At 41.9% G+C, this 14542-nt stretch overlaps 1 pseudogene; it reads left to right on the forward strand.

The window, feature by feature from the left end:
* Positions 1-5778: 5778 nt before the first annotated feature.
* Positions 5779-7636, forward strand: LOC144705520 (AAA-ATPase ASD, mitochondrial pseudogene; annotated as a pseudogene).
* Positions 7637-14542: the final 6906 nt, after the last annotated feature.

Consider the following 14542-nt stretch of genomic DNA (forward strand, 5'->3'; position numbering starts at 1 on the left):
TGGACTACGAGATGACATACGACGAGAAGTTATCTTAAGGAATATTAGATCATTACAAGAAGCATACCGAGCATCCATCGACTTAGATACTTTCTTCTCTTCATCCTCGTCTATGTATCCTAAAAGAATCACCTATCCACAAGGCTCCTCAAACAGTGTTCTTGCTATCACTTATCCAAAATCACATAGTGATCCACAATCTTCTTCTTCTCTACCTTCGAGAACACCTCCCTATGTTCCTCCAAATAGGAAAAGAAATTCAGAAAAACTTCCAGTAAATAGTCGAACAACATGCTATAAGTGTGGGAAACCAGGTCATATTTCACCCAATTGTCCTACAGGAGCATTACTTATTGAGGAAAATGGTTTGTCAATGGGAAATGAACCTCTAGATGACAATATGGAAAAGGAAGAATATGAGGTTGACCCAGCTGTTGTAGAATTTGAAGATCCAGAACATCACCTCCATGTAATGCAACGGGTCTTAACCCAAACATCTCATGAAGATCCTCTTAGAACATCAATATTTGTCACCTTTGTCAAAGTAGGTCCCTCATATTGCAAAGTCATAGTAGATAGTGGAAGTAGCGTGAATGCAATATCTCATACTGCTGTAGAAAATCTTGATCTTAAATTAGAGAAACACCCTCATCCTTATCACGTATCATGGGTAAATTCCAGTTCCATTCCTATTACTTATAGATGCCTATTACAACTAAAAATTCTATCATATGAAGATGAGATATGGCTAGATGTTATTCCTATGAATGTAGGATGTATCTTACTTGGCCGACCGTGGTTATACGATAATGATGTCACCATTCAAGGAAAATCTAACTTGTGTTCTTTCATTTTTAAAGGTAAGAAAATCAATCTCAAACCTTGCATCCGAAAACAAATTTCTAAGCAAGTTTATCTTACTCCTTCCCTCCATTTGATCTTTAATCACGTCCTTAGAAAAGAAATTAGAGAAAGTTCCTTCCCTATTTTCTTATTATCATCCACTGATCAACAACTCATTAGTAGAAAAGAACATTCCAAGTTTTCCATCGTCCATGGATTTCAGAAAACCTTTTCAAATGAATTTCCCAATATTTGTAGTGAGTTGATTGAGCATTTTCCTTTTCTTCGAAGTGATACAAACTCCACTCCACCAAATATTGAGTGTTTTAGTGAGAAAGAGCAAATTGATTATATTATCAGTGACCAATTTATCTCTACTCTGGAAGGTGGTCTACATAGGTTTCTTATGAAATGGGCTAACAGACCAATTTCAGATGCCTGTTGGATCTCATTGCCTAATTTACTTGATGTTGCATCCTACTTGTTCAAAAATTCTTCTTCATCTCCAATGAATCCTTCATTCAATTCAAATTCTTCCAATCCACGAGGAATTGACGGAAATCAAGATATCATTGCCGCTAATGGAGATCACCAACCATTGTACGAGGAACCACAAGTTGAGGAACCTGAAGCTCCGTTAATCAAACCAAATCAACCTATAGCAAGATGGAATGCCGGGATAAGTTTTGTGCGCACAAAGCCAAGTTTTCTACTTAATCATATTCGACCCTCCTCCCAAAAAGCTAACTTTCATGACATCGAGGATGATGGAGCACTAACAGCACTTGAAGATCAAGAAGACGACACTGACCTTGAAGGCCGAGAAGAAATGACCGATAATGAAGACATTGAAGATGAAGACAACATTGATGATTTTGAGGACGACTTAAATGAAGACACGATAAGTGATCTTGAATATGAAAACAAGGAATTGGATAGATACTTTGATGACTTCTTTGACCCCAAAGAAGTGCCAGATAATGATATGGTGGATCAACAAAACCATAAAGCGCTGAAGACTACTAATGCTCATAAAGACAAAGCATTCTACCTCGAAGGCACTAGGAGAATCAAGAGAGCCAGCCTTGAAGTTATAAACTCTTGGGACACGAGTTTTTCCAACACAGGGAGAATGATGGGAAATGGTTAACCGTTCTTTTTCTCTCTCTCCTCTCTCTATTCTTTGACTTTTCTTCCCATCTCTCTCACGTTCTTTTCTCTCTCTCCGCACTCAACTCCTTTATTTGACTTTTCTTCTCCGCTCATTCTCTTTCTTCTATACGTTCTCTCATCCTTTTTAACCGCCTACAATTATTGACTATTCCACCTTTCTTTTCCTCTCTAATTTTCTCTCTTTCTCTTTTCTCTCATAACATCCTATTTGACTTTTCTCATAACCTCTCCCCCTCACCTTTCTCCACTATTTTCTCTACGTGGAACTACCCTTCTCTATACCATTTCTCTTCAGCCACCATTCCGAATTTGACAGTTTATTTTCCTTGTAACTGCATGTTTCCTTCCCTTAAAAAGGGCCATGAGCCAGCTTGTATGAACATCTTTTGTTGAAGAATTATTGTGAAGTTATTTTGTGAGAAAAGAGTGATTCTTGGTGATTTCCTTTGGCGATAACAGCAACGGGCAACGGATCGACAACGGAACGAGCTCGTAGCTTGTCTACTTCAACATTGTCAACTCCTCTTGGGTTTCTTCTTCCTCTTTCTCCATACTTCCCTATCCATAACTTACATATTCACTTATCCCCACCATTCCCCATCATTGAACACTTTCCTTCAAATTAACCCACCATCTTCACCTAGTTCAATCATCCTTCTTCTTCATTTCACCGATTCCCACACCGTGTCTCATCCAACTCCTCCAACCTCACACTTCACCTCCACTCCTTGCATCTTACCCGTCAACCTTCTCTTGTGTCGATCAATTCTCACATTTCCTTTTTATCCGTATTCCCACACCTTCCCCTTCTCTCCGTTTGCATCACTCGTGGAGCTGCAGTTCAACATAACTCAAGGCCATTCAACATCAAGATACTCAAGCTATTGGCTCCCATCTCTCAGGTACCTTGAGACACCTTAACTTTTGAGATATAAATGGTTCATGATAATTATTAATTTGCTCAAGTGAGAGTTGCTTAGAATTTCTGTGTTACGCTTTAGACGACCATTTCAAATACTATATTCCCATTAGTTATCATGTTATTGTATTACCAAAGTGCCTTGTAGAGCCCCCAGTCCATTTACGTAATCCATTCCTATAAGATTATACCGACTTCGGATCACCCTCAAGGAATCATAATTACCTACATATTTGTGTTATTTTACTAAATTCATGAATCTATTTTCGTGTCCCGCATCAGAGAGAGAGAGGGAGGAATGAGAGAGAAAGGGGAATCAGATAGAGAAATCGGAGAGAAAGAGAGAAATTTGATAGAGAGAGGAAAATCAGAGAGAGAGGGAGAGAAATTTGATTGAGAGGAACTAGATAGAGAGATAGGACAACCATCGAGAGAGAGGAACTCGACAGGGAGATAGGAGAACCATGGGGAGAGAGAGAGAAAGAAAGGAACTAGAAAGAGAGATAGGAGAATCCTAGGGAGAGAGGGAGAGAGAGAGAGAGAGAGAGGAACCAGATTGAAAGAGAAGAACCAGAATGAAAGGAGTCAGGGAGACTGGGAGAGGAAAGTCACAGAGAGAGGAGAATCAGATTGAGAGAGAGGATCCAGATAAATATCGAGAGAAATGAGAGAGAAGAGAGGGAGAGAAATTAGAGAGAAACAGAAGAATCAGATTTAGAGAGCGGAATCAATAGAGAGCGAGAGAAATCAGAGAGAGAGAGAGAGAGAGAGTAATCAGAGAGAGAGAGAGAGAGACAGAGAGAGTAATCAGAGAGAGGAATTAGATAGAGAGAGCAATCAGAGAGAGGAATCGCATAGAGAGAGAGACAGGGAGAGAAATTAGGGAGATAGAGAGAGCAATCAGAGAGAAAAAACAGGTAGAGAGAGGGAGCAATAAGAGAGAGGAATCACGCAGAGAGAGCACAATCAGAGAGAGAGAAACAGAGAGAAATTAGAGGGAGAGAGAGCAATCAGATAGAGGCATTAGATAGAGAGACAGAGAAATCATAGAGAAATCATAGAGAGATCAGAGAGAAAAATCAGACAGAGAAATTGGAGGGAGAAAAATCAGAGAGAGAGAGAGAGAAATCGGAGGGAGGGAAATCAGAGAGAGAAATCGGAGGGAGAAAAATCAGAGAGAGAAATCGGGGAGAAAAATCAGAGAGAGAGAGAGAGAGAAATCACAGAGAGAGAGAGAGAAAAATCACAGAGAGAGATATCAGAGGGAGAAATCACAGAGAGAGAGATAGAAAGAGAGAAATCACAGAGTTCGATCTCAGAGGGAGAAATAACAGAGAAAGAGCGATATCAAAGAGTTAGATATCAGAGAGAGAAATAACAGAGTGAGAGAGAAATCACAGAGAGAACCAGAGAGAGAAATCAGAGAGAGAAAAATCACAGAGAGAGAAACCAGAGATATATATATAGATATAGTACAGAGAGAACCAGATAGAGAAATCAAAGAGAGAGATCAGAGAGAGAACCAGAGAGAGAGAGATCACGGACAGAGCCAGAGAGAGAGAAAAATCATAGAGAGAGAGAGAGAAAATCAGAGAGAGAGAGATCACAGAGAGAGAGAGAGAGAGAGAGAGAGAAATCAGAGAGAGAGATCACAGAGAGAGAGAGAGATCACAGAGAGCCAGAGAGAGAGAGAAATCAGAGAGAGCCAGAGAGAGAGAGAGATCATAGAGAGAGCCAGAGAGAGAGAGAGAAATCAGAGAGAGAGAGAGATCACAGAGAGAGCCAGAGAGAGAGAGAGAAATCAGAGAGAGAGAGAGAAAAGAGAGAGCCAGAGAGAGAGAGAGAAATCAGAGAGAGAGAGAGAGATCACAGAGAGAGCCAGAGAGAGAGAGAAATCAGAGAGAGAGAGATCACAGAGAGAGCCACAGAGAGAGAGAGCGAGAGAAATCAGAGAGAGAGAGAGAGAGAGAAATCAGAGAGAGAGAGAGATCACAGAGAGAGCCACAGAGAGAGAGAGAGAAATCAGAGAGAGAGAGAGATATCACAGAGAGAGCAAGAGAGGGAGAGATCAGAGAGAGAGAGATCAGAGAGAGAACCACAGAGAGAGAGAGAGAGATCAGAGAGAATCAGAGAGAGAGAGAGAGAGATCACAGAGAGAGCCAGAGAGGGAGAGATCAGAGAGAGAGAGATCAGAGAGAGAACCACAGAGAGAGAGAGAGAGAGAGAGAGAGAGATCAGAGAGAGAACTACAGAGAGAGAGAGAGAGAGATCAGAGAGAGAACCACAGAGAGAGAGAGAGAGATCAGAGAGAGAACCACAGAGAGAGAGAGAGAGAGATCAGAGAGAGAACCACAGAGAGAGAGAGAGAGAGAGAGAGAGATCAGAGAGAGAACCACAGAGAGAGAGAGAGAGAGAGATATCAGAGAGAAATCAGAGAGAGAGAGAGAGAGATCAGAGAGAGCGAGAGAAATCAGAGAGAGAGAGGGAGGGAGGAATCAGAGTTGTGGGTCAAAACCGTGTTATGATAGGAGTCCAAGTAGACGCCATCTCCAGAGGTGCTTGACCAGTAAGCCGCAGTCGTCGTAGGCCGGGGTGGGGGAGCCACGATTCAACGCACTTCCGAACGCTGACCGCCTTGCACAAGTCTGAACGCTCTTCCACGGACGTTTTCACAGCGGAATCTTCGAGACTCCATTTCCGTGCAACGTCAAACAGCCACGACTTCGTTGAACGCCCTCTCTTCGCCGCGAAGCTTTCGCCGACTATTTCGACAAAAGGACTCTTCCTTCTTTCCCATTCACCAACCAGCCTCACCTCTCCACTCCATAAATAACCAAGAAGATTAAGAAGAAGATGAACTACCAAAAGATAGAGAGAAGATACAGAGGCCTATAAGAGAGAGAGAGAGAGAGAGAGAGAGAGAGAGAGAGGGAAAGAGGGAGAGACAGAGAAAAGAGAGAGAATGGAGAGAGACAGAGTTTAGAGAGGGCAGAGAGAGAGAGAGAGAGTTGAGGGAGACGAAGAGTAGAGATTGGCACGGACAGAGAGAATAGAGAGGGGGGGAGAGAATAGAGGAAACAGAGCTTACAGAGAGGTACAGAGAGCGAATAGAGAGAGGCAGAGAGAAAGAAAGAGAGGCACAGAGTTTAGAGAGAGAAAGAGAGGATGTGGGAGCAAACAGCAGGGGTTAGCGGGGTGGGGTGGGGGCTGGGGTCAGCCATAACGACGTTGATGTTCTTTCTAATGACCCTGCGCTCTGTCCTCCCGTATCTCTCCCTCAACTTCGACCCGCACGAGCAAGCGGAGAAGCTCCTCTCCAAGTTCTACCCCTTCGTGGAAATCTCCCTCTCGGAATACACGGACGCCCACCGCTTCAAGCGCAACCCGGCCTTCGCGGCCATCTCCGCCTACCTCTCCGCCGCCTGCTCTTCCTCCGCGCGGCGCCTCCTCGCCGAGCTTCCGCACAACTCCGCGCAATTCGCCCTCACCCTCGACCACAACCAGCAAGTCTCCGACCTCTTCCACGGCCACCCCTTCTGGTGGCGCTCCTCTCTCTCTAAACCCAAGTCCGCCCCTCTCTCTCTCTTCTCCTCCCCCCCCGACGAGCGCCGCTACGTCCTCTCCTTCCACCGCCGCCACCGCCGCCTCGCCCAGACCGACTACCTCGATTTCGTCGTCCGCCGCGGCAACGAGATCCTGGCGGCGCGCCGCCAGCGCCGCCTCTTCACCAACGGCAACGGCGGCGCCGGCGGCAACGGCCACGGCGGCGCCGCCTCCCCCTGGTGCCACGTGCCCTTCGAGCACCCCGCCACGTTCGACACCCTGGCCATGGACCCCGCCGAGAAGGCGGCGCTCGTGCGAGACCTCCTCGCCTTCAAGAACAACCGGGAGTACTACTCCCGCGTGGGCAAGGTCTGGAAACGTGGCTATCTTCTCTACGGGCCACCTGGCACGGGGAAGAGCTCCGCCGTCGCCGCCATGGCCAACCTCCTCGAGTACGACGTCTACGACCTCGAGCTGACCGCCGTTAAAGATAACGCCGCCCTCAGACGCCTCCTCATCGAAACCACCCCCAAGTCTATCATCGTCGTCGAAGACATAGACTGCTCGCTGGACCTCGCCGGCGGCCCCGCCGGGCGGCGCCGCCGCGTCCCCGCCGAGGCGGCGGCGGCGCTGCCGGAAGCGCCGCCGGAGGAGGACGGAAGCCGGGTTACCCTGTCTGGGCTTCTCAACTTCATCGACGGGCTTTGGTCGGCTTGCGCGGCCGAGAGGATAGTGGTGGTGACGACGAACCACGTGGACAAGCTGGACCCCGCGCTGATCCGACGTGGCAGGATGGATTTACACGTGGAGCTCTCCTATTGCCGGTTCGAGGCGTTTAAGGTGCTCGCCAAGAACTATCTCGGGGTGGAGAGCCACGTGGCGTTTGAGGAGGTCCGGAGGCTGATTGCTGAGGTGGATATTACCCCGGCTGACGTGGCGGAGTTGCTCATGGGTGGGGAGGCGGAGGAGTGCTTACGTGGACTAGTGGCGGAGCTGGAGAGGAGGGCGGCTGCCACGTCCGCCGGGGTGGTGCAGGATGGCTGTGAAGAGGATAACAACACCCTGTGAAGAGTTAGAATTATTTTTCCTTCCCTCTGGTGGAATGGTATTATCTCTTTGAATTATTTTTTTTGATAAAGAAGGCATAAATTGGTTTTAGTATTGACTTGGAGAAAAGGCGGTGGAGGGGTTTGTCTATACCATAAATTTTATTTTTTAGTGGGTCATCTAATGAGTTCAATGTTCAATTTTTTTTCACCATGGATGGACCTGGAAAAACCCACAATGAAACTTTGAACATGTTGTCAAGAGGGCCTCATATAGCCCACTAAATAAAAGAGGGGTCGCATTGAAGATTTAAATAGAGATATTGGAAGACTAAGATTTCCATATCCAATAGTATAATAAATACGTCAACACCATCTTTTTTGTTGAAAGACTAACCCGACCCCCGGTCGGCCTCACATGAACATACAAATTTGAAGAAGTGATATCGTATATAATATGAAGATTATGATGATACGATGCTGAGTTTTTTTCTACCTTCCCCTCGATAGAATTAAATGTACAAACCATGAGGCACGTGCCCTCTCACTAACTCGACATGATCTTGCCTTCCCACTGGCCAAGATGAAAGGGGTCATTGGCCAGCAATTTAAAGCACAAAGAGATCCCTCTTTTTTTTTTGATATGGCCCTAGGAATCAATCTCTTCATCGTCCTACTCCTTAAGTTCACTCTCTGGTTCAATATGATCCTTTACACCCTCTAATTTATTTTCGATGGATTTAAAAGTTAATGGTGTCCTTCTGAGCTCATCCTTGGGAGTTTTGACTGTCGCTAGGACATGAAAACTGCATGTTGCTCATAGTCACTTCTAACGACACGGGCATTTCAACACTCTGCCATTGACATGTAGTTAATGACCTGTCAATTACCACATTTCTCTGTCAACTGGAGCTATTGAAGTCTTGGTTAAGGTAAATTTCATTACAATTAATTATTATTTTACTATAAAATGCTATAAACTCTATAAAGTATTATATAAAATTTGTATATTATGTTTAATGGGAGTAATTTTTTATTGCCTTCCTAGAATTGCTTTGAATTAATTTTCAATGGTATGATTTCATTAAATTAGATTTCCTTCTTAAAATATATAAATTTCCTTAAAAAATAAATAAACTAAAAATTCACCTCTGTAATAATTGCTCTCCATAGATTCAACCCTTGCTCTACACACACACTAAAAATTACAGAAAAAATTTCATAAATCAAACCTCAGAAAATATAATTAACCCTAATTTCTGGTTAATCAGATATCCTATTCTACAAAATGTATTTGTATCTATGAGTTTGGTCATCAACCTGTTATGCCCATTGTACCTTTGATCCATTGAGCGAGAGCCCTTCCACATGGCACTCCCAGATCAATATGGCCAACTTTCATCAATGTTTGACCAGGGAGTCTCGCTGTCAAAATCAACACTTGAGCCTACCTTTTCACATATCCATTAATTAAACATTATGATGTTATAATGCTGAAAAGTATACATTCCCCTTGCTATAATTAAATGTATCTTAGATTGGTGAGGAAGATGGTGGGGGACCATGTCTCTGCCACATCACCAACAAACCAAGAGGCACATCCCTCCCCACTAACTCGATGCGATTCATCCTTCCCATCGGTCGAGACGAGAGGGATCCATGGCGAGCAATCTAAAGCACAAAGAGACCCTTCATTTATCTTTTTTTGTAGATATGCCCTCAGGGAATCAATCTTGTTGTCTTCTTCCTCTGTCAATTCACTCTCTAGTTCAATATAAATCGTTAGAGCTTCTAATTTATTTTCTAAGAATTTAAAAGATAATGATGTCCTTGTGAGCTCATCCCAAGGGAGCATCTAATGTATATTTACACATGTGGTAAAAAAATGCCTCGGTGTTATGCTACATGCTTATCCCAACCCCTAAGAAATCTAAAGCATTCTCAAAGAGACTTCTGCTGCCTAAGTGAAGGCTGACCACCGTTCCTGCCCAAGAGTTGCGGCAATTGCACGTTTAATCTAAGCATTGTTCTTAGCTCCAAATTTGACCACGTGACCATGGCTCCAACTTTGTCACTAGGAGAGTGTTGTGAGCAATCATGGACATAATGTGGGAGTTCATTGGGGCGAGGCATGTGGAGCAACTGGCGTGCTTGCCACCCAAGCAAGATGTGGACCACGCGATCAAGCTGCTGCCTGATAACATGCAAATTAATATACTTAATTACTGAATTATACATTCTATTTATGTGTTTTATGGTCATATTTGCATGTTATCATGATAAAATACATTGAAATCAGTTAACATGTCGTTTTTCTATTATTTCATATTTTTTATCATTTTTTACATGGAATTTGACATTGTTTCAGTGAAGAAATATTTTTACATGATTTTATTTGCTTGGTTTAAGGTCAGTAAATCATCTTCTGATTTTTCTGAATTTTTCCCATATTTTTATGAATTTTTCTGAATTTTTCTGACCATTATTTAGGCAAGAAATGATTTTTATTTAATTAAATAATATATTGATTATTTATTTTGCATTTTAAATGCATTTAAAATGAATATCCACGTGATTCGCCCGTAATTCGGGCGAATGAAGGGATATATTAATTGAATAAGAAAGGAGAGAAGAGAGGAGAGAGATAGGAAAAGTCAAATATAGTGATTAAAAGAGAGAGAGAGAAAAGCGGAAGAGAGAGGAGAGAGAGTAGAGCGGCTAGAGAGGAGAGAGAAGAAAAGATATTTAATAGGAGGAGAGAGATTTGAAAAGTCAGAAAGAGCGGCTAGAGAGGAGAGAGAAAACAAAGGCGGAAGAGAGAGAAGATAGAAAAGTCAGGAAAAGCACTATTTTGTCCTTTTCTGTTTTCTTAAAAAGCAGCGAAAAAGTGCGGCCGACGCGAACAACGAGGGTGCGCGTGTCCCGAAACACGGAAAGCGAGAAAATCAAGCCCAGCCAATAGGAAATTCTGATTTTTTAGAGAAAATAAAAGAGATCCAACGGCCCACATTTGATCTCACTAAAACTGCGATATCCTGAGATCTACAACTCCGATTGGGCTGAAATTTTGAGGGCAGGTTCGTCTTTTCCTCCTCTACAATCTGGACGGTTGGATCTTTAAATAGAGGTCAGAAAAAAAGGCGAAATTCACTTTTGGAGGCTCTCCCCAAGCAATTGGCCAGGAAGGACACAGGAGGCATTCTGGAAGTCGTCAGATCTGAATCTCTTTATCAAATTTGTAAGTTTCTGAATTGTATTTGATCATCTTCTAGAACGATTCGAAAACGCCTTGGCATGGGCGAAATGTACATGCCCTAGATTCATGTTTTGAATGCATCAGCACTTCTTTTTTATTTGGATTCGAGATCTGACTTTTGATAATTAATTCTTAATCATTTTAGGACATTTATGCTTCATTACATTTTTAATTTAGGGTCGAAATTGGGGCTTTCCCCAATTTCTTCACTTTCTCTCTCTAGGTTAATTTGATTTGTTTCTCTCTCTAGATTTCAGTTTTTATTGTTTAAGAATTTAATTTAATATATAAAAAAACCCAAAAATAAAATTTGAACCGAAAATTCATCCATTTTGAACTCCAATTCAAAAATCACTTTCTTGATTATTAAATTCCCAATTTTAATTCTGAAAATTATTATAAATTTTATTAAATTGGGAAATTAATAATTTATATTTTTATGAGCTTAAAATAATAATAATATTCTTATCTGGAATTATCTGACCGAAATCAAAATTAAGTTTTACTTAATTTTGATTATTTTAAGAATATTATTTAATATTAATTGAATTAAATATTGCAAACTTCAAAATTACTTGACTTGATTCATAAAAATTGTTTGAAAATTCTGAATTGTTGCCTCCTTGCGGATCGACCCCTTGCTTGCTCTATATTCTTATTTAGTAATTAAGGGAATTATAAATTTATTGCATAAGTCTAAAAAGCGCAACGACCACGTAATTTTACGTGATTTTTTGGCTTATCACTGCCTAGTTCTCATTCGCTTGCATGTGCGCCCTAGAAAATGCCCCCAGCTTAGTTGGAGGAGTTGAGGAAATAACTCTAGTAGGTACTTGGATTGGGGCTGATCCAACCCTCTAAGGCACTGTTTGGCATGTTGTTTATTTTAGAAGAAGTATGGATTTCTCTGCCAATGTGTGGACTATTGGGTGCTCAACAAAGTCATTGTGAAGAACAAGTTCCCGATGTCAAATGTAGGGGAGCTCTTTGACCCAGGTGAGGGAAGCTTGTTTCTTCTTTTGGATGGACCTCAAAAGTAAGTATCACCATGTGTTAATCAAGGAGGGGGATTAGATGAAGACAGCATGTGTAACGCATTATGGCTCTTTTGAGTTTAATATAATGCCCTTGGGGCTCACCAATGTTTCGATGACTTTCTATTGCTTAATGAATTCAATCTTTCGCGAGTATATCCACAATTTTTTGTGGTATACTTGGATGATATCATTTTGTAAATTCAAAGTTTGTACAATCTTGCGAGGTACCCGCAGAAAGTGCTAGCCAAGTTGAAAGAGCATCATCTCTGGCTCAATCCATAGAAATGTGAATTCCTCTGGCAACTAGTTGCACCATTGACGCATCTGCTAAACACTAATCCATAGAAGTGTGTGTAATCCACAACTGTGCAGCACCAAAAGGGGTTCCACAGCTCTGCTCCTTCCTCAGAGTAGTCAATTATTATTACAAGCTCACTAGGCCTTCTCCTAGCTAATTGCACCATTTACGCATTTGTTAAAGAAGGACACAAAATGGAATTGGGCAGGGCGATGTCAGAAGGCCATGGATAACTTAAAGAGGGAAATTACAAGTGAGTGAGTGCTCTGATTACCCGAGTTTGACAAACCATGTGCAGTGCACATCTGACACATCCAACTACACTCTCGAAGGCATTTTGATACAAGAAGGGCTTTTGGTGGCCTACGAAAGTCGGAAGTTAAAGGACATAGTCAGGGTGTAGTTGAAAGACATAAGTTCAATCTGAAGGACAAGCCAGGGTGCGCCAACCAAGTTATAGACGAGCTCAGCCATAAATTACTGTATGCCTTCGTGGTTGCTCTTTCAGAAATCCAAGGGAATATTCTAGACAACATCAAGTCAGTGCTAAAAGATGACCCATAAGCCATTCATCTTATCAATGTATTGTTGCGGGCAAGATGAGATGATTCTGGATTACGGAAAACATTGTCTACATGCATGAGCACCTTTCATATGTGTCATGCGCAAGTGGGTTGCTAATAACATGCATTTTAGTAGTTTAATATGACCATATTTACATATTTATTTTCATTAATTTGACTATATATGCATGTTAGCATGCATAAAATGATTAAATTTATTTTTAAAATGATATTCCAAATTTATGGGATTTTATAAATTTTTGAATATTTTTCTAACATCAAATTCTGAAAGAAGATAATTTTATGAGTCACAATATGATTTTTATGGAATTCTTTGACATTTAAATCAGAAATTAATTAATTATTTGCGTGTGACCCTCTAGGCCCAACACAAAGACCATTTGCATGTGACCCTCTAGGCCCATGTATCAGTCTAGTTAACGACTCGAGCAGCCCAATAACCTTTATTGGCCTTCAAATTAATTAACTATATCGTCACATAGATTAATTAACGCCATATTGATTTTACACAATCGATAGGTTGAGTCTCCAACACGTCGGGTGCCAAGCTACACCTCGTGCTCTAAAAGATACGAAGGAGTGTGTATCGACTCACTCTTGGAACATGTTCACCATCGGTTTCCGTGTACGTATAGTCCCTCATCCACTTGATGCTCCTAGGACGACTTAGGGTATGATCAACTCTCAAACACTAATCGATCATCCAATTTAGTGTTGATGCATTTGGAAATCATCGGATAACTCTTCTCTAGTATTTCACTGCTTTGGCTTAGGACTTCATCGCAACGTCTTCCTTCAGCTGTCGCCTCTTGTATCAAGGGTGGACGATCCCATCTTGACCGCCAATCATCTTCATGAACTTTTTGATGCACCCAAACTATGACCGTTTAGAATCCACGATTAGAGACTCGTTGGCCATACTCAAATTACAACAGTCCGTCCACAAGACGTCTTTGGTGTCTCAAATCTGAGGACCACTTTCACAACTGTGACATGAATCAACCTAATTGACAAGTTTGGTATAGTACCTTTTAGGGATTCATTCAGTGAAAATTTTCCACTGAAGAGCACCCACAATCTATCATTAGTGTCTCCATACTAATGGCTACGGAACTGATCATACTCATTATATGAGTGAGGCTAGATAGTGTTATTCTATATGGTTACTTCAATGTCCTTCTCAAGTATCCTTCGAATAGGAATATTAAGAACACATGTTTAAAGACTAGGTTTTGACACTTACGGTCTGGTCTGAGTTTTTAAAAAAGACCTAAACCTTACCAACACTTCGGTCCGGTTCCGAACCATTCTTCTTTTGGTCCCAGTTCGATTCGGACTGGTCCCAGTCTGGTCAGGTTGACTAGTCAAAGACAAAGTAGAAAATTTATGGTCATGGTTATGTTAAATATCCTCTACATCAAGTGGGTGCCTACAAATGGTCAAATATATGGCAGATATTTTGAGCTCAATTGAAACCTATCCAGGAGTTGGACTTGATATTTTAAAATTTTACAAAAATATATTAAATAAATATTTAGTAATTTACTTCCGGTTTGTCCCTTGGATCTATACTTGTTTGACCAATCGGTCCACCCTGAAATGGAGGACCTACAATCCCGGTTTGGTCTGATCAAACCTGTCCTCGGTCCCAAATGTCCAATCCTATTAAAGACTGGTGATCTCCATACTATGATCTCATCATAATTCACATATTCATGGACTTCATTATAAGTATTTTGTTTTTTTCATCATTTGGAGTTCTTCATCAAGATCGAGGCCCTAGAACCCAACAGTGGTATCAAACCAAGGTTCTGCCTTGTTTTAGTAGCACCTCTCCTTTCAC

Source organism: Wolffia australiana, chromosome 7 (assembly GCF_029677425.1).
Source record: "Wolffia australiana isolate 7733 chromosome 7, ASM2967742v1".
Lineage (NCBI taxonomy): Eukaryota > Viridiplantae > Streptophyta > Magnoliopsida > Alismatales > Araceae > Wolffia > Wolffia australiana.